This window comes from Nicotiana tabacum, chromosome 1, assembly GCF_000715075.1.
Source record: "Nicotiana tabacum cultivar K326 chromosome 1, ASM71507v2, whole genome shotgun sequence".
NCBI classification, from domain to species: Eukaryota; Viridiplantae; Streptophyta; class Magnoliopsida; order Solanales; family Solanaceae; genus Nicotiana; species Nicotiana tabacum.
Window position 1 is genome coordinate 77668408 of NC_134080.1, and position 23560 is coordinate 77691967.

Sequence of the window (23560 nt, forward strand, 5' to 3'; positions counted from 1 at the left end):
GGTCTCTAAAACACATTTAGGACCAGATTTCTATCCCTTAGACAATGACCCATCTGGCACATTTATATATTTAGGGACCAAAAATTATAGTCCTTAAAGATCTTTAAGGACCAAAAGTCTGATTGCTAATTGTTTCATATCCAATTTATTACCAGAATATTATACAATTTGCGAGAAAAATAATTAGCATAATATAGACAAAATTACCAGTAACATCAAGATTTGATATATACACATCAAGGTTAAATCATTGAGACCTTGATGTAGATTTCATTAACATGTCAAATACAAGGAGGGGGACATATACCTTACCTCCAACATATTTCTGAATATGAACTTTACATAGTACAACCATCTAAATATCCTCGCTATACTAGTATATTTAATACATTCCAAAGTGAGTAATTAAACTAATATAATAAGTTAAAAATATTACTTTAAAGGCAAAAATTAGATCAACCAACAATCGTAAAGAAATAACTTAGTTTTGTAGCAGTAAGGAACATAATTGGATAAATGTTGTATTAGCTTTTGTCTGCAGGAATAATGTCTAGTGTAAGAGGCCGATGTTTTTGTTGTGGTTTGAATCCCCTCTGCTAAGCCTTTTTTTCTACTATGAAACTGCCTTGGTAAAATATCTTCATATTCAACAAATCTTCATTTCTGCATCCACTTCGCCCTGAGAACTTCACACGGTATTAATTAGTCTCAACTGTTGTTAAAACTGAGTACGTCAAGAAGCTGAACTCAATGGAGATTGCATCTCTACAGCAAAGTCTAAAATAGTGCATAACTACAACAAATTAAAGCTAAAAACCATCAAGCTGCTAGTCTTGAACTACATTAATATTCAAACTATATCCTAATATTTCATCTTAGTACCTCTTGGTGCAATGGTTAAACTCTGTACAGCCTCTAAGGGAACAAAATTTCTCCTAGTGTAGCATCTTCATATGGACTCTATTATTCGAGGAAATTTTTTGTTAAAGGTATTTTTCATATATTTCATTAAGGTGAAAATTCTCTGCACTTTGTGTTCAAAATCTTGCTGTTTGAATATACTTGGACCTTCACTTGTACCTGCACATATTAACACCATATTAGCCTATACAACTAGGAAATAAATAAAAATAAAATATGCTACTGTGCACGAAAGCATTTCCAATAACTAACCATTTGGATAGCATACTTCATTGTGCTCAAATGAAATAAGGTAGTAGGGAATTCTAGTAGTTCAACTAATATGTTGGTCACAATATTTTCAGCTAGACCATCTTAAGGACATCAGAATTAGTTGCATGTTTTACTATCTTTTAAAGCTGCCCATTCATAACATTCAAGGAAGTAATTTCCTTGCATAGAGAATAATGTAAATGAAATCAAGACATTCTAAACAATGACATAGCAACTCAAACAAAAAAAAGTATTTCTTTTCTAGCACTGCTCAAATACTTCACTTTTCAACTACTTATTTATGATAACCGGGGGATATAGTTTGTTCACAAATTTGAATGTCACTCAAGTCATGACAAATAATAGTATTTTCCAGTTTAATGATATTACTTTGGAAAAAGGGTACAGTTGCTCAACCTAAATTAACTGCATACTCATATTTTTGCTCCTATTATTCTCCAAGAAGTCAAAAAAGTCAAATAAGATAAAGGATAACAATAGCTAATCCTGAAATGTAGCAACTGACATCGAAAAAAATATATTAACAACCAAGATCATGATTTCATTAGCAGATAAGAAAAATAACTAGAGATACGCCAAACAAAGAATAGTGAAACTAAGAATTTCTACATAACTTTGCACCAATGAGATTGGCTTCACAAGAATATTATACATCTCAATGGATTGAAGCTTGTAAAAGTGCTGGGATAATGCAAATATCAAATCTAAGATGTGAAAATAGGTACAAGTTAACTCAAAGGGAGTATCATGGCCAAACACAAAGAATATCTTAATCCACTGATCAAACATAAGCTCAAAATTAGAACAAAACATAGTACATTATTTCTATGGAAAAAGAAAAGAAACCATAACTCAATAAGGGAGCCTCTAACTCTATTGATTACTCAACTACTTAGATATACAAACAATCAAATGAACATGATAAATTTTAACTACTGTGCTACATCCTTTTATAACCACTGAAAAATAATCTCATTCCTGGTACAAGTTTTGAAGTTCAAAACTCCTAAACTAATTATTAACACCCTTCTTTCACAACATAAACCGTCTAATATTCTTCTATTTTCTTCTCGCATTACATGTGACCATCACATTTAATAGCGCAAGAAGTAACAAATATCCCCCATAGACCCTTCCAAAATTATCATGTCATAAACTGATGCAATTTACATTTAAAATTCAAATTCATGACAAAATATCTTTATCGTTACATTTGAATTCAGTAAGACATTTCTGTGATAATATGTCACAACTCATATGAATATTTATACATTGACATTAAAAGCGAAAAATAATAAAGCAAGCAAACAAAGAAAAACGTTTTAGTTTAACAATCAAAAAACAAAAATTTGTAATCACAATGTAAATCCATAAAAAATTATCTTGGAATGAAATCACTACCTCGTCGCCAATAATGATAAGAAATTTACTTTATTGGACATAGTTTATCGAGAATCCCAAAATATATCTGGAGCTCAAGCCCTAGCTAGATTTGTTATAACTTTTGGAGAAGAATTGACCCAAACAATATGGAATAACTAGATAAACCATTATAGAATACATATAAAAGGATAATTTTTGACATACTCAAAAATCAGCCCACAAACTTGTATCTGATTTAAGAACAATGCAATATTCAACAACTTTGCAGAAGGAAGAACATCAGTACTCCATCCAACGGCTACCCATGTCTCTCTAACAATATAAGAAGAAATCGAAAAAATGAAATCTTGAGAGATGAAGATTTAGGGATCTTACGGGTTTGAGAGATAAGGTCTAGGGTTTTCAAGGTTTTGAGAAGGAGAGATGGAATTTTCAGAGAACTGAGTTCTAATTACAGAGTTTTTATTTTTGTTTATTTCATCTTTTTAAGGTAAAGCTAAATAATGTGGTCTACTCCACTAAATAACAGTATTAAAAACTAGAATTCAACTATTTTAGTGGCCGAATTTAGTCCCTTCGCTAATTAAAAAATAAAATGGAGAACTAGGGACTAGAAATCAATATCGTCCTTATAAGTAAACTTTTAGGGACGAGATTTGCAACCCGTCGCTAGATTTTGGTCACTAATAAGTCTTTTTCTTGTAGTGTGCATTGCTTCTTTTTCCGGTGACTCTTTGAGAGTCACTTAGTCTAAAATAGAGGAGTTCAGATACTGATCAGGATCATCCTCAGGGACCTCTAACACTTCAAAGATGAAACCCCCTGAGTGTTCTTTGATGAGATCAGAGGAGTGACAAGACATAGAGTTCTCAATATATGGGAGAAAAACAGGGTTTGTCAGAAAAGGAAAGACTATAGGAAAAGAGCAGGAGACAGGTGTGGGTAAACTAGAAGAATGAGTGAAATAGTGAAGCTCTAGGGATGATTTCAGGGATGATAGGAAAGAGGGAGTGGTGTTAATGGTGGAAGAATGAGGCGATTGTTCGATTGTCATTATAGGAGTACTTGGAAGACTAGTAGAGTGAGAGAGAGATGAAGAGAGGATCACAGCTACACAAAAGAGATGAAGGTTCATGACTTGCTGTGAGAGAGAGAGAAAGTTTTATTGGAAGAAGGGCTAATGATGAGAGGAGAGAGAAACAGGTTCTGAATAGTTCTAAAAACGGCGGTAGGTTTGTGGGAAAGCGTTACCGTGAAGAAGGGATGAAGGGATTTGAAAGACAAGACATGACATGTAGACTTTGAAAAGTCGGATGATGTGGCAGTTGAGTTAATTTTGTTAAAAAAAATTGTTTTGTGAAGCCATGCACAATAAGCACATTACTACTAACCTAGGGTACAGGAACCTGATGCCAGACCAATTTTTGAAAAAGGTTTTAGCAGCTCCTCTCTCGTAGTTCATACTGTACATTTAGCTTCTATGATCGTTATGCGTGTTTACCTGCAACGGTATTGATGTGAGTTAGGCTTGGTCAGAAAACACTTTAGCTAACTTTACCTAACGGTGTCTTGCATAGCCAGCTGATGGAGGATCGGGTTCTTTATTAGACTCTTATGACCCCATCTTCACCTTGTTTGATCCAGAATATTCTCTACTTAAGGCTTTGACAAAGATATCTGAAATTTGGTCTTCTGTTTTGCAAGACTTTCTACAGATCAACCTTTTCTTCATATTGACCCTCAGAAGATAATCCCACCCCTCAATGTGCTTGGTCCTCTTGTTTTGAGATTCTTCTTCAGTTGTTGACGAGGTCATTGAGTTTTGCTTCCTTGTCCCCCAAGGGATGAGACATAATCATGGCAAGTGAACCGTTCCAGAAGTGCTTTTCATTTCCACAGAAAAACCTGCATAGTTAACATTATCATACCCAACAGGATTAAAAATGTTGTCACCTGATAGGTAATACGGGACCAGGTCCTGAGTTCCCTTAAGGTATCTCAAACTTCTGTGGGCATCCTTCAAGTAGTATTCCTTCGGACTTTCACTTTGGATTCTATTCTGGAGTGGTGATACAGAAGGAACTAAGGAAAAATGTTTTTTTTGTTGTTTTTGTGTTTTTTTTTAAAAAAAAAACTTATCTAACTCTAGAATAACAGAAAGTGATTAACTTGTCACACAGATGGGAACTTTTGTGTTTGCAGTTTGGGACTGAAGTTTGATTGGTAGGGAAGATTTGGAAGAATTTGATTTCCCCACACTCTGTGTTCTGTTGTGAAGAGTTCCATGAGCTGCATCTCCATTCTTTCTTCATCTTCAGTAGTGGTAAGTGGAGTACCATGTTCCTTATGAGAAGTGGAAGATGATGTTGCATTGTCTTTTACCAGTCTCCTTCATCTTACTCATTTTATCAGCCTCCCTAATTGAATCCTCAGATATTTCTCAGGGACAAGAGTTGGTTCATCATATTGATCATCATTGTTTCTTCTTGGTTAGAGTAAGGTGTCTTGTTGAATACCCCATGAGCACTTCCTTTCATTTAGTGTGCCCTTTGTTATAGACTTTGTGGCCTTACTCTGTGGAGAGTACCCCAGAAGGATTCCTTCGTTCGTCTTTTGCATTAATCTTCCCAAGCTGATCCTTCCCGTTGTTGAGAACATGGCATTTTTAGTCAAGAAGGTTCTCAGATGAGTTGTCTTTCTATCAAGAAGGCATTTTGTTTCTATTTGACAGCTCATAGTGGGTTTTGATTCAGGAGGGACCTGATCGACACTTGTTCACCAAGTAGAAAGCAGTATTTACTACTTTTGCTCAGAATTTCTTGGCGATTCCATAGTCGAAGAGCATTGTCCATGCCACATCTTCCAGTTCTGTTCATTCTTTCAGCAATACCATTTTTCTGTGGAGTCCTTAGTATAGACAAATTGTGCGTGACCCCCCTCCCCCTTTTTTGTTTTCACTTGAATATTCTTGACAAGAACCATTAACACCTAGAGAGTCTCCTCCTTTGTTTTGTGGACCCGTGTCCAGGTGACTCTTGAGTTTGGCAGACCACGCATCAGGTCTTTATGAGTTAATTTATTCGGAGGTGAGAAGCTTGCATAGACCATTATTTCATGCCAATTTTCCGATTTCACTTATCTCATACCACCAGCTTTTGGACATTCATAGTCGACCGAGTGGACGTTCTTGTTTCCTTTGTCCACTGAGACCACTCGGCCAGTTATCAGATTGGTACCTGTACTTTAGGCCTTTCACATAGTACACGTTCCCAACTGAGTGCCAAAAAAAGCATTCCAACTTTACATTTACTGAGAATGTACCCTCTTCTTTCATTTTAAGGATACATTCCCTTCCTGCAGGGCTTTCAGTGAGAAGAAATTCATGATATTTTCAGTCATGTGCTTTGAGCATCCACAGTCCATAGTCCATCGCAGTCTGCTTCCTCTCACTATTCCCTGTACATGCAAATCAAAGGTTAGATTTAGGAACCCAAACTAGTTTGGGTCCCTTGTTATGATAGAAATGATGAATAAGGGCTTTCCTAGTCCATGCAGGCAACATCCGCTTCTTGCGAGTGGTATCTGGTCCTTTGTTAGTAGTCATTTTATCAGTAAACACTTTGTTTTTCTGAACAGACTGAATCTTGGCCTGGCAATTTTCTTTAAAATACCCATTGTTCCCACAGTGGATACATAGCCAGTTATCAGGGATAGTGACATACTTGATGTGAGGGTTTTAAGGAGTTTTCTCCCTTTGGAACCCGATGCCCTGCCTGTTTCCACTATTGTTAAGATACATGGCAGTGACAACATCTGAGGACCAGGTCCACTTTAGAGATTTCTCAAGATCAATTCTTACTTTCTCCAATTCAGCTTGAAGTTGCTGATTCTTCTCGAGTTCACTACATAGACTGGTTTTCACAACAGTTAATTCCTTTTCAAGCAAGATGTGTCTCACTAGCTACTTCTTTCCCTTTCCCAAGACTCACATTCTTATGTTCTCTATTGAGTCCCTCAATGGTTTCCTCTAGATCGGTGCATATCACTAAAAGGTCATCCTTCTCTTCCTCAATAGTTGCAATTTTTCCTTATAAGGTGTGTTTCTCATTGCTAAGACCTTCTATTGTTTCTTTTAGATCAACAACTACTACCATCAAGTCGTATCTCTCATTTTCCACACTAGTTATTCTTTCATTCAAGGCTTCCTTTTCTTTTTCAAGATTAGTTATGGTCTCATTAGGTCCACTACACAGACCACCAGATCATCTCTAGATTGTTCGGCCTTTCCTAGTTCTATGGTCAGGATCTCCTTATCATTAACAAGGTTATAATAAGCATCAATTGGAACATTTGCTAACGACCTTAGCTTCTTAGAAGAGTAGGATTTCAGATTTCTCTAAACATCCCTGAAGTTTACTCATCGTCTTCATCTTCTTCATCATCATCAGACTGAGCCATCAGCGTGAACAGTGAATCATACTTCGTTGCTTCAGTTTCCACTACCATCATGGAACTATTTTCTGCATCTGGTTCCCTTTTGGATTCACTAGAGGAGTCTCCCCAAGCAGCAAGAGCCTGCTTAATAATATTGTCAGCAACACTTTTTTGATGGAATCATTTGTTTGGAACCAGGTTCCTTTTTGCTGCTTTGTCAAGATTTTGTTTGTATTGCTCCTGTTTTGCGAGTGGGCAATCTTTGATGAAATGCCATGGCTTTCCACATCTGTGACAGAGATCGTTGTTCCTTGCTTTACTTGAACTGCCCCACTTTAGTATACCACCATTTCTTCGAACCATCTTTTGAAATGTCTTAATAAAATAGGCCATGTCACTATCTTCATCACTTGAGTCACTGTTTTCAGCTTTGAGTACCAGGTTCTTTTCCTTCTTAGGCTCTCTTCTTTCACTATCTTTCTTTCTTTTTATCTCGTATGTCTTCAGATTAATAATAAACTCATACATAGTCAGAGTTTGTAGATCTTTAGCTTCAGTAATGACATTTACCTTACCTTCCCAAGAACCTGGTAGAACACTGAGGATTTTCCTTACAAGCTTGTCTCTGGGAATGACATCTCCAAGTGAATGAAGCTCATTTATGATGGAGGTGAATCTGGTGCGCATATCTTGTATAGACTCATCATCCTTCATCCTAAAGAGCTCATATTCCGTGGTGAGCATGTCGATCTTAGACTGTTTGACCTGAGTAATTCCTTCATGTGCGGTTTGCAATGCTTCCCATATTTCTTTGGAAGTATCACAAGCGGAGACTCTGTTGTACTCATCAGGTCATATGCCACACATTAAGAGTTTCTTTGGCGCGATAGTTCTTTTCTACAGCCTTTCTGTCAATGTGTTTGTACTCTTTTCTGCCTTTCAGTACCATTGGGCCTGTTTCTTCAAGCTTCTTCATGAGGACATGTGGACCATCACAAATGATATCCCATAGTTCTGAATCTTTTGCCATTATAAAATCATGCATACGGATCTTCCACCAGCCATAGTACTGACCATTGAATCTGGGAGGTCTATAAGTTGATTGTCCTTCCTCAAAGTTGGGTGGAGCAGCCATTGAGATCCTTTCTAGGTGTTAATCTTTTAGAAAGAACCTGCTCTGATACCAATTGTTAATTTGTATTAATCTACCAAACTGTAGAGTACGTGGTCCTATATGAGATAATGCTGAGAATGTTATAGAAACTGAAAGTAAAAAAGACAAGGGATTTTTACATGGAAAAATCACACACAAGGGGATCAAAAAACCACGACCTACTCTTGTAGGCTTTTAACTTCACTAACTTGCAATCTCCATTTTACAAGCCACTTTGCAATAACCCTATTACAAAGACTTAAACAAACTTATGATGCTCTCACCACAAGCCACTTTATAACTCTCCTAGTTACAAAGGCTTTAAACTTATGACTATTCCTAGCCACAACATAAACTCGGAAGTTTACAGATTTTTGATTTTTTTCTAAGACAAAGCTTCTAAGAAAGCAAACTAGGAAATACAATGAAGAGCAAATAATAAGATTGCAACTCAGCTACAGATGTACATAAACTCTTTTAGAAACTGATCCTTAGTGGAGTTGTCTTCTTGTTCTTGACACACTAGTGACTTCAATGTCGGATAAACACCGTTATTCTTGAGAGAGTATCATTGAATGCACAAAAATGTTGTGCCTTGCACCAGATTGTTATATCACAAAAGACATTACAATAGATAGTGATGTCAATTCTTGGTACACGCTTCTTCCCAATGAAAAGTGACTGTTGTACTGTCTCCACAACCACTTCTGTGCAGTTGCGTTCCAGCTGGATAGTCGACTTGTACTTCTGTCAGAGAACACTAACGGACCAGGTCCTAGATGTGTTCCTCTTTTGTAACAGTTGTGAGATGGTCACTTTCTGCTGCTACGTTCTAGTTGTACAGTTGACTTGTACTTCTGTCGCAGAACCCTAAGGGACCAGGTCCATATTGTGTTCCTCCCTTTGGTCGTTCATTCATTTGCTGATTTTCAGACTTGGACCAGGTCAATTGAAATGTATACCATGTGGGCTAGGTCCTCTATTTGGTTCTTCACAACAAGTCAGTTAGATCATCAAAACATTGAAAGCCCATCAATTAGACTCGGGGATATCTGGCTCCCGAATCTTCAACTGATGATACCTGAACACAAGTCAATTTTATTGAACACTCTGGCACCCTGTAGCTGATAAAAAAGGTCATCAATACGTGGAAATGGATACATGTTCTTACTGTAACCTTATTCAACTGGTGATAATCAATACACATACGCATAGAACCAATCTTCTTCTTTACAAATAAGATTGGAGAACCCCAAGGCGACACACTGGGCCGAATGAAGCCCTTATCAAGAAACTCTTGTAACTTCTCCTTTAACACTTTCAACTCTGCTGGGGCTATACGATAGGGTGAAATATAAATGGGTAAGTGTCTGATAACAAATCAATGCCAAAATCGACATCCCTGTTGGGTAGCATGCCCAGAAGATCCACCGGAAATACATCTGGATAATCTCTCACTACCGAAACTAACTCCACGGTAGGAGTATCAGCCCTGACATCCCTTACGAAATCTAGACAAGCATTACATCCCTTGTCAACCATACGTTGATCCTTTAAAAATGAGATAACCCTACTAGGAACATAATTTAAAGCACATCTCCACTCTACCCATGGTAATCCTGGCATAGCCAGTTTTACGGTATTGACGTGACAATCGAGAATAGCATGCTAAGGAGACAACCGGTCCATGCCCAAAATAATATCAAAATTTACCATACTGAACAACAATAGATCGGCTATGGTCTCAAAACCACCAAGAACAACTAAACATGACCGATACACGTGGTCAACAATAATAGAATCTCCCACAGGTGTGGACAGATGGACAGGAGAACTCAAAGAATCACGGGATACACCCAAATAGCAGGAAGAGCATAATATCTGGTCTGGACTCTCCCTCAAGGGAGACCTATACCTGCTCGTCTTCCACCTCTAGCTGGTTGTGTAGGTGGAGTGGCAACTGGTGCGGTAATCATGGTATGAGGAGCCTGAGGACCCAGTGGAATACGTGGAGCCTAAGTAGTCGGTAGAGGTACACCCCTCATGAGTCTAGGGTAATCCCTCACCATATTACGAGTGTCACCACACTTAAAATAAGCTCTTGGAGGACATGGCTGGCTCGGGCCTGATTGGCTGGACTGACCGCTAAACAAACCCCATGCAGGAGGTGCACTAGATAATGGCAGTACATAATAAGGACATGAGGCCTAGGAGTGGCCGGAATACCACTAGAAGCTGGAATTGTTGAATGAACAATGCAACGCACATATCCCCTACCATGATGAGCTGCAACTAGGGCACAAGCACCACTATATATGCCAAAATCTCGAGGCCTCTTGGCCTCCCTCTCCTCTCTCTCCCGGGCCCACATACCCTTCAACCTCCTAGAGATCTCCACTACCTGCTGGTATGCAGTGTCCATATTCAACTCTCGGACCATGCTAAACCTGATACTATTGTAGAGCCCCTCGATAAATCGACGGACTCGCTCTCTAACAGTAGTAACCAAGGCTGGTGCATGCCTGGACAAATCGCTGAAGCGGACTGCATACTCTGATACGGTCATAAAACCCTGGCGCAATTGCTCAAACTCTACACGCTATGCATCTCTAAGACTCTAGGGGACAAACTCCTTTAAGAACATCTCTGCGAATTGAGCCCAAGTGAGTGAATCTACCTCGGCCAGACTACCCAACTCATACCCTTGCCACCACTGATAAGCCATTCCCTTAAACTTGAACATAGTGAAAGCAACTTCACTAGACTCCACAATACCCGTAGTATGGAGGATACGGTGGCACTCTTCAAGAAAACCATGGGCATCCTCTGAAGCCAAGTCACTGAAAGTAGGAGGGTGATAGTTCTTGTATCTCTCGAGCCTGAGCTGCTCCCCCTCAGAAGTTGTTGCCCTAGCCTCGGGCTGAACTAGGGTGACAAGTTCCACTGGTATGACCTGTAGGATGTCGTGACGGCACCTAGTCGCAAAAACTAAGTAAGCCTAACAACATGCGGAAACATTAAATAAAATCTTAGGATTTCAAAACTCCAACAATTTCATAAATAAAATCTGTAAACTCAATACGTACACCTCCCAAAATCTGGTGAGATATAAGTCACAAGTTCTAAGTACATTGATGAACAATCATATACATTACTGTCTATAAAAGTGAAATAAAATAAGGAAGACCATGATATAAGGGGACTCTAAGGCCTGCGGACGTGGGTAGGTGTACTTTGAAGACTCCAAATGCAACTCAGCACATTAGTGTCGGGACTGAGAAAATGTACCTGGATCTGAACAAAAACATGTGCAGAAGCATAGTATGAGTACACCATAATGGTACCCAGTAAGTGCCAAGCCTAAGCTCGGTAGAGTAGTAAAGAGGTCAGGTTAAGGCCCTACTGGAGATAATACGAAACAAGACTAAAGATATAATGATATAATGATAATGACAAAGAAAATGAAACAAATAAGGAATTTACGGAAAGTCAACAACACCAAATGAAGACAGTTAATACAACACGGAAGGAAACAAGGATTTACACGTTAAGAAAACAAATAACCAAGGCAAATACAACAAATAAAGAAAGATCAACAAGGGCCACTACCAAGGTACTACCTCATAGTCCCAAATTTATAAAAGTAACTCACAGTCTTTTCTTTATATCACCACGGGAGCCTTTACATTTTGTTTTGAAAACCATTTTCCCGAAATAGCACCCCGTACATGCTCAGGAATTATGCGAGGGTCTCCTAAAGTGCTGGGGTGGCAATAGGCACCTCAGGTGCCTGTCCCCCGATGGAGCTACTGGTGGATCCTCTGCAGCAGCTCGGGCAGGTGTTCTAGTTGCACCACGTGCTCCTCCTTGGCCTCTACACCGGCCCTGGCCTCTCGCAGCTCTAGCAGGGGGCATGGGTGTTTGATCTTCGGATTCAGCGGTGCGTGTCCTCACCATCTATCAGAGAATAGAAAGTCAAAGATTTAGTTTTTGAAATCAACCAATTCGCATGATAAGGAATCAAAAAAGTGAAATTTTCCTAAAAGTTTCGTAGACTTTCGAAGATAAGTACATACGTTTTCGTATCGATCCGCAAGACTCTACTAAAGCTGCTTATGACTCGTAACACCTATGAACCTAGAGCTCTGATACCAACTTGTCACGATCCAATTTTCCCTCTGTATGATGTCGTGATGGCACCTAGTCTCTACGACTAGGTAAGCCTAACAATTAGGAATAATTGAACAGATATAATTAACAAGTTGCTGAAAACAACTAAATAATTGATAAAAACCTTTCGAAAACAGAATCACACAATACACACCCCAAAATTGGTGGTACTGATTCATAAGCTCTACAGAATAAAATTAGGGTACTACTACATCACTATCCGAAAGGAAACACAATATTAAGTGAGAATAAGGGAAGGTGACTCCAAGGCCTGCGGAAGCCGAGCAGGCATACCTTGAAGTCTCCGATAGGGCGACAAGCAAGAAATCTCTAACGACCGGCACGAGCAGACATACCTGGATCTGCACAAAAAATATGTAAAAGCGTAGTATGAGTACACCATAGCGGTACCCAGTAAGTATTAAGCTTAACCTCAATAGAGTAGTGACGAGGCCAGGTCAAGAAACCTACTAGGTTATAAATAAAAGTATAAATTGAAATACGGATATGTAATGGAAAGTGAAGAAACAACTAATATGGAACAAGATGATAGCATGAAATAGTAAAAAAAACCAACAATAGAAATAGCATATAAGAAGCAACTAAAAGGGCTATGACGATCATGTACGGACAATAACTACTAGAACAATTAAGAGTGAAACAACAAGATATATTCCCACCAAAACACTTTGCAACATGAAGTAACAACAAGAATCACAATGAGGTACCACCTCGTGTATAATGAAATCAAAACCAAGGTACCGCTTCGTATAATCAAGAATCACAACCGAGGTACTGCCTCGTATTCACTTTTCTCAATTTCAATCCTAATTTTTCCTTATACCGCCGCATGAGCCTTACATTTGAAAATAGCTTTCTCGAAATAGCTACATGCATTTTAGCCTACCTTATGACGTCGTATGGCTTCATGTAGTTCCCCTACAAGAAACACTCACATAAGTCCCACCTTATACCACCACATGCATGTCCACCCCAAGTCTTATATTGCCGCATGCATGTCAATATCATATCACAATAGCAATTCGCACCACAAGTGCCATATATCACAACTTGCCAACAACAACAATATCAATATTTCCACAACAATAGTCCATGAATCCACCACAACGTATGCAATAATATCAACAATAACAATGGATAAAAATGCTCAATAAGATAGATGTTTCAACAATAACCAATATTGCCTCAACGTATTAACGACTTTCACAACTTCAACCCTAAATAACTCAACAATGAGAGAAATAATGTATAACCACAACATTAAATAAGACTAACTCACAATAAAAGAGATAATATTCAACAATAAGCCTCAAATAATGGAAATCAATAAGTAAAGGGATAACATGAACAATTGCTTCAAGTAACGAAATATCAATAAGGAAAGAGATAACATGAACAATAATTTCAAGCAATGATAATTAACAATGAAAGATAGCATGTACCATTAACGGAGGCAACAAATTCAACTAAAGCATGAGAGCAATTTAGCAAGTAGGATATAGAATAAATAGTAAACAAGTCAACTAAGGCATTTAAGGATAGTCAAACACAATTAGGAATAAATTGACTATGAGAATTCAGAACATAATATGGCATTTTAATTAAACCATGGAAATAGTCTAAGTAGCCTAAACCGATCAAATACCACGTACAACCCATGTACCTACTCATCACCTTGCGTACACGCATTTCACTTAGCACAATTAAATCAAACAATACCAACCCTAAGGGGTAGTTCCCCCACACGAAGTTAGGCAAGACACTTACCTCAACTAGGCCAATTCAACACTCAAAAATAGCTTTTCCCTTAAAATCCGCCTCCACACGGCTCAAATCTAACCAAATCGACTCAATATCATCAAACAATTCTAGGGAATTCAATTGCAATAGATAAAGTTAAGATCTTTACACTTTTCTCAAAAAGTCAACAAAAGTCAATCCAAGGCCCGCCCGACCAAAACTCGGGTCCAATAGTAGATTTTGTCTACCCATGACCCCACTAGTTCATATATGTGATTAGTTTCAAAATCCGAGTCCAAATTGACTCTCAAAACTTAATTTCTTACTTTTCAAAAGCTAGGTCCTTTCCTCACTGAGGACCATGGGCCAATAACTTCAGATACAAAGCATGCTCTTCTCGTCCAGAAGAATAGTTGTCTTCCTGGTTAACTAGTCATTGGTCTTTGGCACCAAAGAAAATTGAGAAGGTTGGGACGCAAGACTTGACAAATTTTTACTTTGATTCACGTGATTTTTATGTTAAAATCTAAGATATGTTGATGGAATATGATTAGAAATAGATTAGAATCACTTACCAAAGGTTTGTAGGTGAAAAATTCCTTTCCAAATCGCCTCATATTGGGTCTAAGGTTAAAAAATGAGAGAATAAGTCTCATCCCTCGGCTATTTGTCTAGTCGCAGATGTCGCAAATGCGACCTAGGGTTCGCTATAGTGAACCCCACAAACGAGAAGAATCATTCGCAAAAGCGAAGACCTTCCATTTCTGCTATCATCGCAATTGCGATACAAAGTTCGCAAATTGCAAACCTTGGACATCCGCAAATGCGGCCATGAAGATCGCAAATGCGAACCAGCTCTCCCCCAGGTAACTATCACAAATACAAACCCAACAGCCTTGGCCAAATATCACAATTGAAATTCAAAAACTCGCAAATGTGAGATCAAAGGCACCTGTGCAAAAAAAAAACAACAACTTAAACTCTAACAACACTCCGCTAAGCGTCCGAAACTCATCTGAGTCCTCGGGGCTCCAAACCAAACATCCACACAAGTCTAAAAACATCATACAAACTCACTCGCGCGATCAAAACACAAAATAACATCTAAAACTATGTATCGAACTCTAAAATGCATGAATTTTAAAGAAATTTTGAAGAACTTCCAGAATTACAACTAAGCATCTGAATCCTATCAAATCAACTCCAAACGACACCAAATTTTGCAGACAAGTTCTAAATTCCATAACAAACCTATTCCAAGTCTCAAAATCAAATTTTGAGCTCGATAACTAAAAGTCAACCTATGATCAAACTTTTCAACTTTAAATTGCCAAATTTTAGGAAATCAACACAAACCAACCTACGGACTTCCAAAATAAATTTCGGGCATATGACCAAGTCTGAAATCATGATACGAAGCTATTGGAGAACACAGTTCTGGGGTAAATTTAATAAAAGTCAAAGTTTGGTCAATATTTTCAAATTAAAGCTTCTAAGTCAAGTATCAAGGGTCCAAATCAACCCGAAAGCTTCCCGAAATAAAACTAACTAACCCCACAAGTTATAAAATCATAAACACACATGTGTGAAGAAATAAAAGGGGTAACGATGTGCAATTACACAAAACGACCGGTCGGATCGTTACATAAACAAATAAGGAAATCATATCTAATAAGAACAGGTTTCCTTAACCGAAATATTTTAGCTTTTGGAGTATTAATTTAAGAAGGATTTTGTCCAATCACACCAATATAAAGAGCCTTATTGATGCAGTTCAAGACTTACGTTATTCGCATAGTTTCAAGGAATTACTCTTGAAAATAGCAAACTTAAGTAAGAAGGTGCTCTTACAGACTCAAACTACTCAATGAAGGAACCAGGTCTCAAAGAAAAAGGTACTTAGATATTTGGTTGTTAGATTGAGTCTTTGTCATTGTGAGCACCTAATTTTTGCCATACATGAAAATATCTCCTAAAAATAAACCAAAAATAATTTTTAAGGGATTTTAGAAGTTTTTTTTATTTAGTTGCATTTTATGCATTTTTAGTATTTTAAAATCATAGAAAAATGATAAAAAAAATGTCACATTTTAATTTCATGTCATTTTAGGTCCAATTTGCATTTAGGAATTTAATTGCATTCATTAAATAAAAATCACAAAAAAATTGCTACAATAGTCATGTCCACATTTTAGCTTTTAGTTTTAAATTAATTAGTGTTAAATTAGTAAAAATAATTAAGATTAACTTTACAAATTAATTTAAGCTAGAGCCTAATTTAGGATTTTATTTAGCTTGTTTAATTGATTAAAAAAACAAAGAAGAGAAGTAGATTTTGTCTTTTAATTTCGTTTAGGTCAGCTTAACTTGAAGCCCAAAAATCCCAAATTACTCAAGCACAAAACATTGAGTTCATACTCATTCCCCACTTGACCTAACCTAATTCTTACCCCTATAAAATAATCCCTAATTCATAAAATTAAAGAGGACCTAAGACCTTACCCCTTCGAGAATCCGCCGCTGGAAGATATAGAACCCCCCCCCCCCCCCCCGTTGCATCCTCAAACACGCAAAATCCTACAGCTTTAGAAAAAGCTGCGCAACAGCCATAGCTTTTTGGGACTGAGAGAATCCAGAGCCTGCTCTTTTTCCTAATCACTCTCATTTTCTTCCACTCTCACTTCCACCATTAATGTCAAGCTCCATGTTCCTCACCCAAAAAATCAGCAATTAAACCACCCGAAAAATCTCCATATTTCTCCATTAAAATCAATAGCATTCTAGCCATGAAACCCACCCGAAAGCAACCTTGAAAATGTCAAAAAATCAGCTCAAACAATGCACCAAAATAAGCTGAAAAAAGCTCTATTTTTCAGTGAAGACAATCTCTGAAATAGCAGCAAAAACCTGCTGCAAACAGCTCCGAAACTCACCTCTAACACCACCCAAAAACGAGCTTGAAACTAAGCTCAAAATTGAGCCCCAAATATATGTGTTACTGCTGGAAATCCAGCCCCCAAGACACCATTCAAAGTTGCCGAGTTGTGACACCATTCAAAGTTTCCGTCAAGGTCACTGGTTTGGCTAAGCTTCGGTCCTAGTTCTCGTTCATCATACTACTACGGTTGTAACGGAAGAAGCTTTTGCTCCAATAAAGGTCCAATTTTTTAAACATTTTTTGTCCATTTCATTCCTTTTTAACATTGATATGTGATTAATCCGGTGAATGATTTTGATGTGATGTATAATGTTTGATGATATTATCCATTTCTCACTTTTTCAATTAGTTAATGAAAGATTTTATTTTAATTTTTTAGTATATATTTTCTATTAGAATAGAACTTGTTCGATTTGCATTTGAATTACTAATGTTTCGTCTCTTATTAGATTAGTTCTTCATAATACTAATTAGTTTATTTGATGGGCTTTTAGTAAGTGATAAAATATCAAAAGACAAATCGTCTATTTGTTTGCTTGTTCATTATTTTTGTTTGTGAGTTATTATTAAAACTTGCTAAGCACACACGCATCAGAGCGAGAAGAAAAGCGTGTATCTTATTTTGTATGCTGGAGACCTTAGTTTTTTTTTTTCTAATTTTTTAGCCACTCCTATGTTAAAGAATAGGGGCAAAACAGGAATAAAGAGGAGTTTTATGGGTTTTTCTTTGTAAAATCACATTGACCGGAAGCTGTTGCCGATTCCTATTTCTAAAGAGTAGTAAATCTCAAATCTAGGAGTTAGAATGATTTTTCGAATTTCGTAAAAATGCTTTAGGCACGACTTAAACAATTATTGTGATTGTGTACACGTTCGCTTGACATAATTAGGATTTTCAAAATAAAATCAAGGTGCGCGACTTTGGCCAATTTTTTTTCTTAAATAACAAAGCGTTATTAATTGTGGACATGATTTTTGACGCGCCAAAAGAAAAGAGTATACGTACGCGTAACTCAATTCTTTCATTATGAACAAATCAAGTGATTAAAAGCGGTAAAAAGATAAATGCACATAGGTTCTAAAAATGAGTAGTTTAAAATAATTTAAGCCAAGTATAAATTGCTAAGCGACCATGCTAGAACCACGGAACCCGGGAATGCCTAACACCTTCTCTCGGGTTAACAAAATTCCTTATTTAGAATTTCTGGTTCGCAGACTTTAAATAAAGTCGAAAACTTCCTCGATTTGGGATTTAAAATAAACTGACGACTTGGAACACCAAATAATTTATTCCAAGTGGCGACTCTGATAAATTAATAATCCCATTTCAAATAATGTCACTTTAATTGAAAAAACTCCTCATATACCATCGGGTGTAAAAAAGGAGGTGTGACAGCTCTGGCGACTCTGCTGGGAAAAAAAACCCAAAATCTCTGGTTCAGGGTTCAAGAATTCGAGCTTGTTAATGTGATTTTATTTGGCTTTATTGTTGATATTACTGTATTTTGTGGACTTAATGTGCTAATTGAAATTTACCGCTTTGATATTACTTGTACTGTATTTAAATGTCTTCTTACGTCTCCCTTCTAAGTCTTCTAAAAAACGGTGTTCACGTTCATGTGGCCCACTTTTCTGTTAGAGTTATATCAAATAGAACAGGGTTGGACAAGCAACAAGGCCGGGCAGACTTTCGTGCTCCCAGTACGTTGCCCCCTCCTCGACTCGAGTTTGTCCGCTCGGGTATGTCAGGTTTAGAACACAACCCTTGGTTTAAACTTAGAATAACATAACCTTATGTCGGATCCCTAGTAGGAACATTTATTTCATCACGTGCATTTGACCTTGGGGACTTAACATAGGGGTTGGGTCCGTCTAGGACAGGTGTCTCCAAAAATAACAGACCATCCTAATGCATCCTAATGTTGACCGGCTAGGAAAAAAATCAAGAAAAAAACAAAAAGTTAGGTAGGATAGAGAATTTACCCGATTTTAAAAATCCCGGTATTTGAAAATGTCTCGAATATCATGTATTTCAAAAAACAAGTGAGTCAAATATCATGCTTTTTATGACAAAATTGATTGAACTACGCGGGTCTTATTCTCACCGGATGTGAGATACATATTCTCACCGGATGTGAGATACATAGGCAAACATCATCCGTTCTGGCCCCAATTTTTTAGAAAAATCCAAAAACAATTTCCTTTAATTCCGTCCTTAGAAGCATTTCCTTAGAAAAATTTTAAAAAAATATTTTACACTCAAAAGAATAGTTTCCTTCTTTCTGAAGTCTTTCATATGAAAAAAAAATCAATCAAAAATCAAAATCCAAAATACGGGTTTCCTTTGTTTTGAAGTATTTTTCTCAAAAATTCAAAAAAAATAATCTTTTCCTTGTTTAAAAGTCTTTCTTTCAAAAAAAAATAAAAAAATTGAAGTCCAAAAATATTTTCGCTTTTCTTTAGAACTGCTTTTATAAATACATAAAAACTCAGAAATCCAAAACATTTTCTTAAAATTCTCTTTTTCGAAAATTTAGAGGCAACATCCAAAATCCAAAAATATTTTCTTTCTTCTTTAGAAAAAGAGAAAACAAATGAAAATTCAAACAAAAAATATTTTCTTTTTACTTTTAAAATTCTCAAAGTTCAAATCAAAAGCAAATGAATTTTTAGAAGTCTTTCTTTCAAAAACAAATCAAAAATCAAAATCAAAAATCAAAAAAATATTTCATTTCTTCTTTTAAAGCATTTCTTTCAAAAATTCCAACCAAAAAAAAAGTTAGTTTATTCACTCCATTTTTGTTCTTCCCGAACTACGCAAGATCTGATTTATGCGGTGTCATGATACGTAGGCAATCCTCATCGGATTCGATCATAGCCATAAAATTAACTGAGTGAAGAATAAACTGGAAACAAAAAGAGAAAGAAAAATTGAGTGGAAAAAAAAGAGTGACAAAAATAAAAATAAAAAAAAGAAGAAAAGAGAGTGTCAAAAAATAAAAGAGCGACAGAAACGAAATGAAAAAATCAAGAGTTATTAAGAGAGGAAGAAATAAATAAAAGGGGTACATACTTAAAGGGTTAACTAAGACTGTGATGAAACATGCAACCGTTCAAACACATGGTAGAAACGTTTAACTGTTTAGGTGCACTGCATCCAAACGTGTGATTTTCTATATGTTAAGCGTCTCAAAACTAACAAGGTTGTTGGGTGTGCACACTAGCCAGGTTTTGGTGGTTGGTTTTGTTGGTAGTTTAGCCTCCCCTCTCACAATATGCAAAGGCACAGATGGACTTCGCAAGCAATCTACCAATCATCGGTCCTGAGGATAGCCCGACATCGGCTATTCTACAGCTAGAATCAGTAGCTGCTGAAGAGAATAAGATGTTGTGTCTCCACATATTGGAAATGTGGGACACCTGGTCTAATGGTAGGGAAACACCAAGTGCAATCCCTGGGTTCCCTGAGTTGATCCCTAGGTCAGGTGAGGTTACCAACGCCCCTGTGCCCAACCCGCTCATCCTATGCGGGCACCCTCCAATGCCGTTCAATGATCCTGGCATGCCTTCTGTGGTTCGCCCCCAGGTGCCAGTTTCCTGGGCACCTCCAATATTGTTATCTACAGCACCAGTATGCACCAGAACACAACCAACTTTACCACGACCGTATGTTGAGCCTCCAATGTTCACCTTTCAGCGTCCACAGCTTCAATCAGAAATAACATATGTGACCCCGTATTCTTTCACTCAACCTCTGCAATATGATCTATTGGGGGAGCAAGAAAAGGTTGTTAAAAATCCCGAGCAAGAGAAAATGGCTCGGAAGATGAAGAGCCTAGAACAAAGCCTGAAAAACATGCAAGGTCTGAGTGGCCAAAAGAGTGTCTCATACTCTAACTTCTGTATGTTTCCCCATGTCCACTTGCCAGTTGGCTTCAAGATTGCAAAATTTGAAAAGTACAACGGGCACGGAGACCCTATCTCTCATCTGAAACGATATTGTAACCAGTTAAGGGGTGCTGGTGGAAAAGAGGAGCTACTAATCGCCTATTTTAGGGGAAGCCTCACCGGAATCGCTTCTGAGTGGTATACGGATCAAGAAATTACTCATTGGCATGTGTGGGACGATATGGCTCAAGATTTTCTCTGCCAGTTCCAATATAATGTGGACATCGCTCCCGACAGAAACTCCTTGTCCAATTTGAAAAAGAAACCGCCGAAAGCTTCCACGAATATGTTGTCAAATGGCGTGATCAAGCTGCCAGGAAGGCTCCAATGGACGAAACTGAAATGGTCACGGTCTTTCTGTAGGCCCAAGAGGCTGACTACTTCCAGAACATGATGCCTGCGGTGGGTAAGTCATTCCCTGAGGCTATCAAAATTGGGGAAATGGTTGAAAACTGTCTAAAAACGGGCCGAATCTTGAGTCATGCTGCTTTTAAAGCCATGTCACCAGATGTTCAAAATGGTTCGGAGTGTTTGATGAATAGAAATGGGAGTGAGGAGGGAGCCATGATGGTTTCAAGCTGGAGGCAGGCCCGCAGGTCATTCAGCCAGTCATATGTGGCTCCTATGGTCCCACCACACTAATATCCCCTTCAAGATGATTCTTATGTCGTGGCACTGCCTCCCTATGCAGTGATGAACCCGCAAACTTACCCTCGGCAACAATATTATCCACAAAATCGAGCTCCACCTCCCAAAAATGCTCATTGTGACCAAGCTCCATATAATCCTCAACCAAATGATCCCCAATACAATCCTCGCCCGAGAGAATCTTTCAAAAAGAATCAGTTCACCCCTATTGGTGAAACGTATTCAAGCTTGTTCCAAAAGCTAATCAGGCTAGATCTATTGCAGTCAGTGGCCCCTAACCGGTCGAACCCTGAGTCCCCCTCGCACCGAGATGACGCTAGATGTGAATACCACTCTGGGGCAGTAGGACACAGTACAGATGATTGTTGGACCGTCAAAAGGGCAGTTGAAGATTTGATTGAAGCTGAAAGAATTGTTTTTCAGGATGAAAAAGCTCTTGATGTGATGAACAATCTGTTGCCTGCACACAACAACAGGCCAATAGTCGGAATGATTTGTGAAGATGAGGAATTTGATCTGGCACTAAAGGCCATTGCAGCCATTGCCGAGACAGAAGAAAAGTCAAAAAATGGTCGCCAAGCATGAAAGTTCCCCATCAGACGGGAGTCTCGGTAGACAGTCTTGCTATCCTTTCTGCGTCCGAATTATCTCAGGGTGTGATCCGGATGTTTTACTTTATTGTCTTACTTTCCGATATAAACCCTTCTATCTTCAAAAAATTTAAATAAAATCAAAAATCAAAAAATCAAATAAAATTAATATTTCATTGTCCAGAAATGTCTCTTTTCTTAATCTTGTCATTTTTCTTATTCTCTTTTTAGTTCTGTTAAATGCAGATTTCAATAATATGACATACTTGCGTACTTCATGCCCAGATCCTAAAACGTTGTCAGACCTCGAAATAATGAATCAAGAATTAGATCGCAATGAAGATAAGTTTAAGTAAATAAAGCAAAGACTCGGAATAGCTAAAGAAAATTGGTTCCAGATTGGAAAAGTTCATACATTGCAACAAGAGTACTGCCAAAAGAGTGTGTTGTACTTGGGATAACATCGAAGGAAATGTCCCTGAAATAACTGTCAATGCAAATTCAGTCAAAAGGTACTATGTTGGATCCTCTATATAGCATTAATATTCTCCGGATGGGATGAAAAAGGCTTTCTTTCTCACTATCCAAATATTCAACCCATTGTAAACCTTTAAGCCGGCTCTTATTCTTTGATTACCCTCTTTGGAACCTGGAAGTTATTATTGAAAAAGATGAATGAAAAAAAATGAAAAGAGAAGAAAATCCAAAAAAAGGAAAAAAGGAAAGAAATTGAAATAAATAAAAAAGGAAAAGGAAAGGAAAAAGAAAAAGAAAACAAAACAAAACAGAAGAAAAAAAAATCAAAAAAATAAAGTTCCTTGAACTACGTTCGACTTGATTCCGAAAGGATACGTAGGCAGCCTCTCTTTGGGGTTCAGTCATACCAAAATAAAAATTCAAATTCCCCTAAAAATTCAAATTCCCCAATAAATTCATTTTATTATAATTGTTCGGCGATGGTTTCGCCTGAAAGATTCCAAAGCTGTAATTCAATCCAAATTCCTCTTACCCCAAATCATGTTCAAGTCCTTCCGATCAATCGGTAAAAGATGTTTAAAATTGGAGGATACAGTTACTTGGATCTGATACAACAAAATGAGAGAAATGAAATAAGAGAGTCTTATTGGTGAAAACCCACACGGGCACCGTGAGGCGACAGTAAGCAGAGAAACTAGAAATGAGAGAGTCTTGTTAGTGAAAACTCGCAAAGAGCACTATTAGGCGATGGTGAGAAGAGAAATGAGAGAGGTCGGCTCGTGAAAACCCGCAAAGGGCACCCCTGATCGAAAAGAAGATCCTCACAGCCATCGACACCGACAGAGTCCTGGCAAGGTTTCTCGA

The 23560-nt window shown here is 37.7% G+C and overlaps 1 long non-coding RNA gene across 2 annotated transcripts; it reads right to left on the reverse strand.

Moving 5' to 3' along the window:
- Positions 1-203: 203 nt before the first annotated feature.
- Positions 204-3082, reverse strand: LOC107799252 (uncharacterized). 2 transcript variants are annotated; one of them, XR_001651092.2, is made up of 3 exons: positions 2782-3082; positions 883-1080; positions 204-686 (listed from the first exon to the last, which is right to left on the reverse strand). It is a non-coding gene; the product is annotated as an uncharacterized LOC107799252 (long non-coding RNA). The 2 variants fall into 2 exon arrangements; XR_001651091.2 differs by having other exon boundaries at positions 204-679; positions 2782-3080.
- Positions 3083-23560: the final 20478 nt, after the last annotated feature.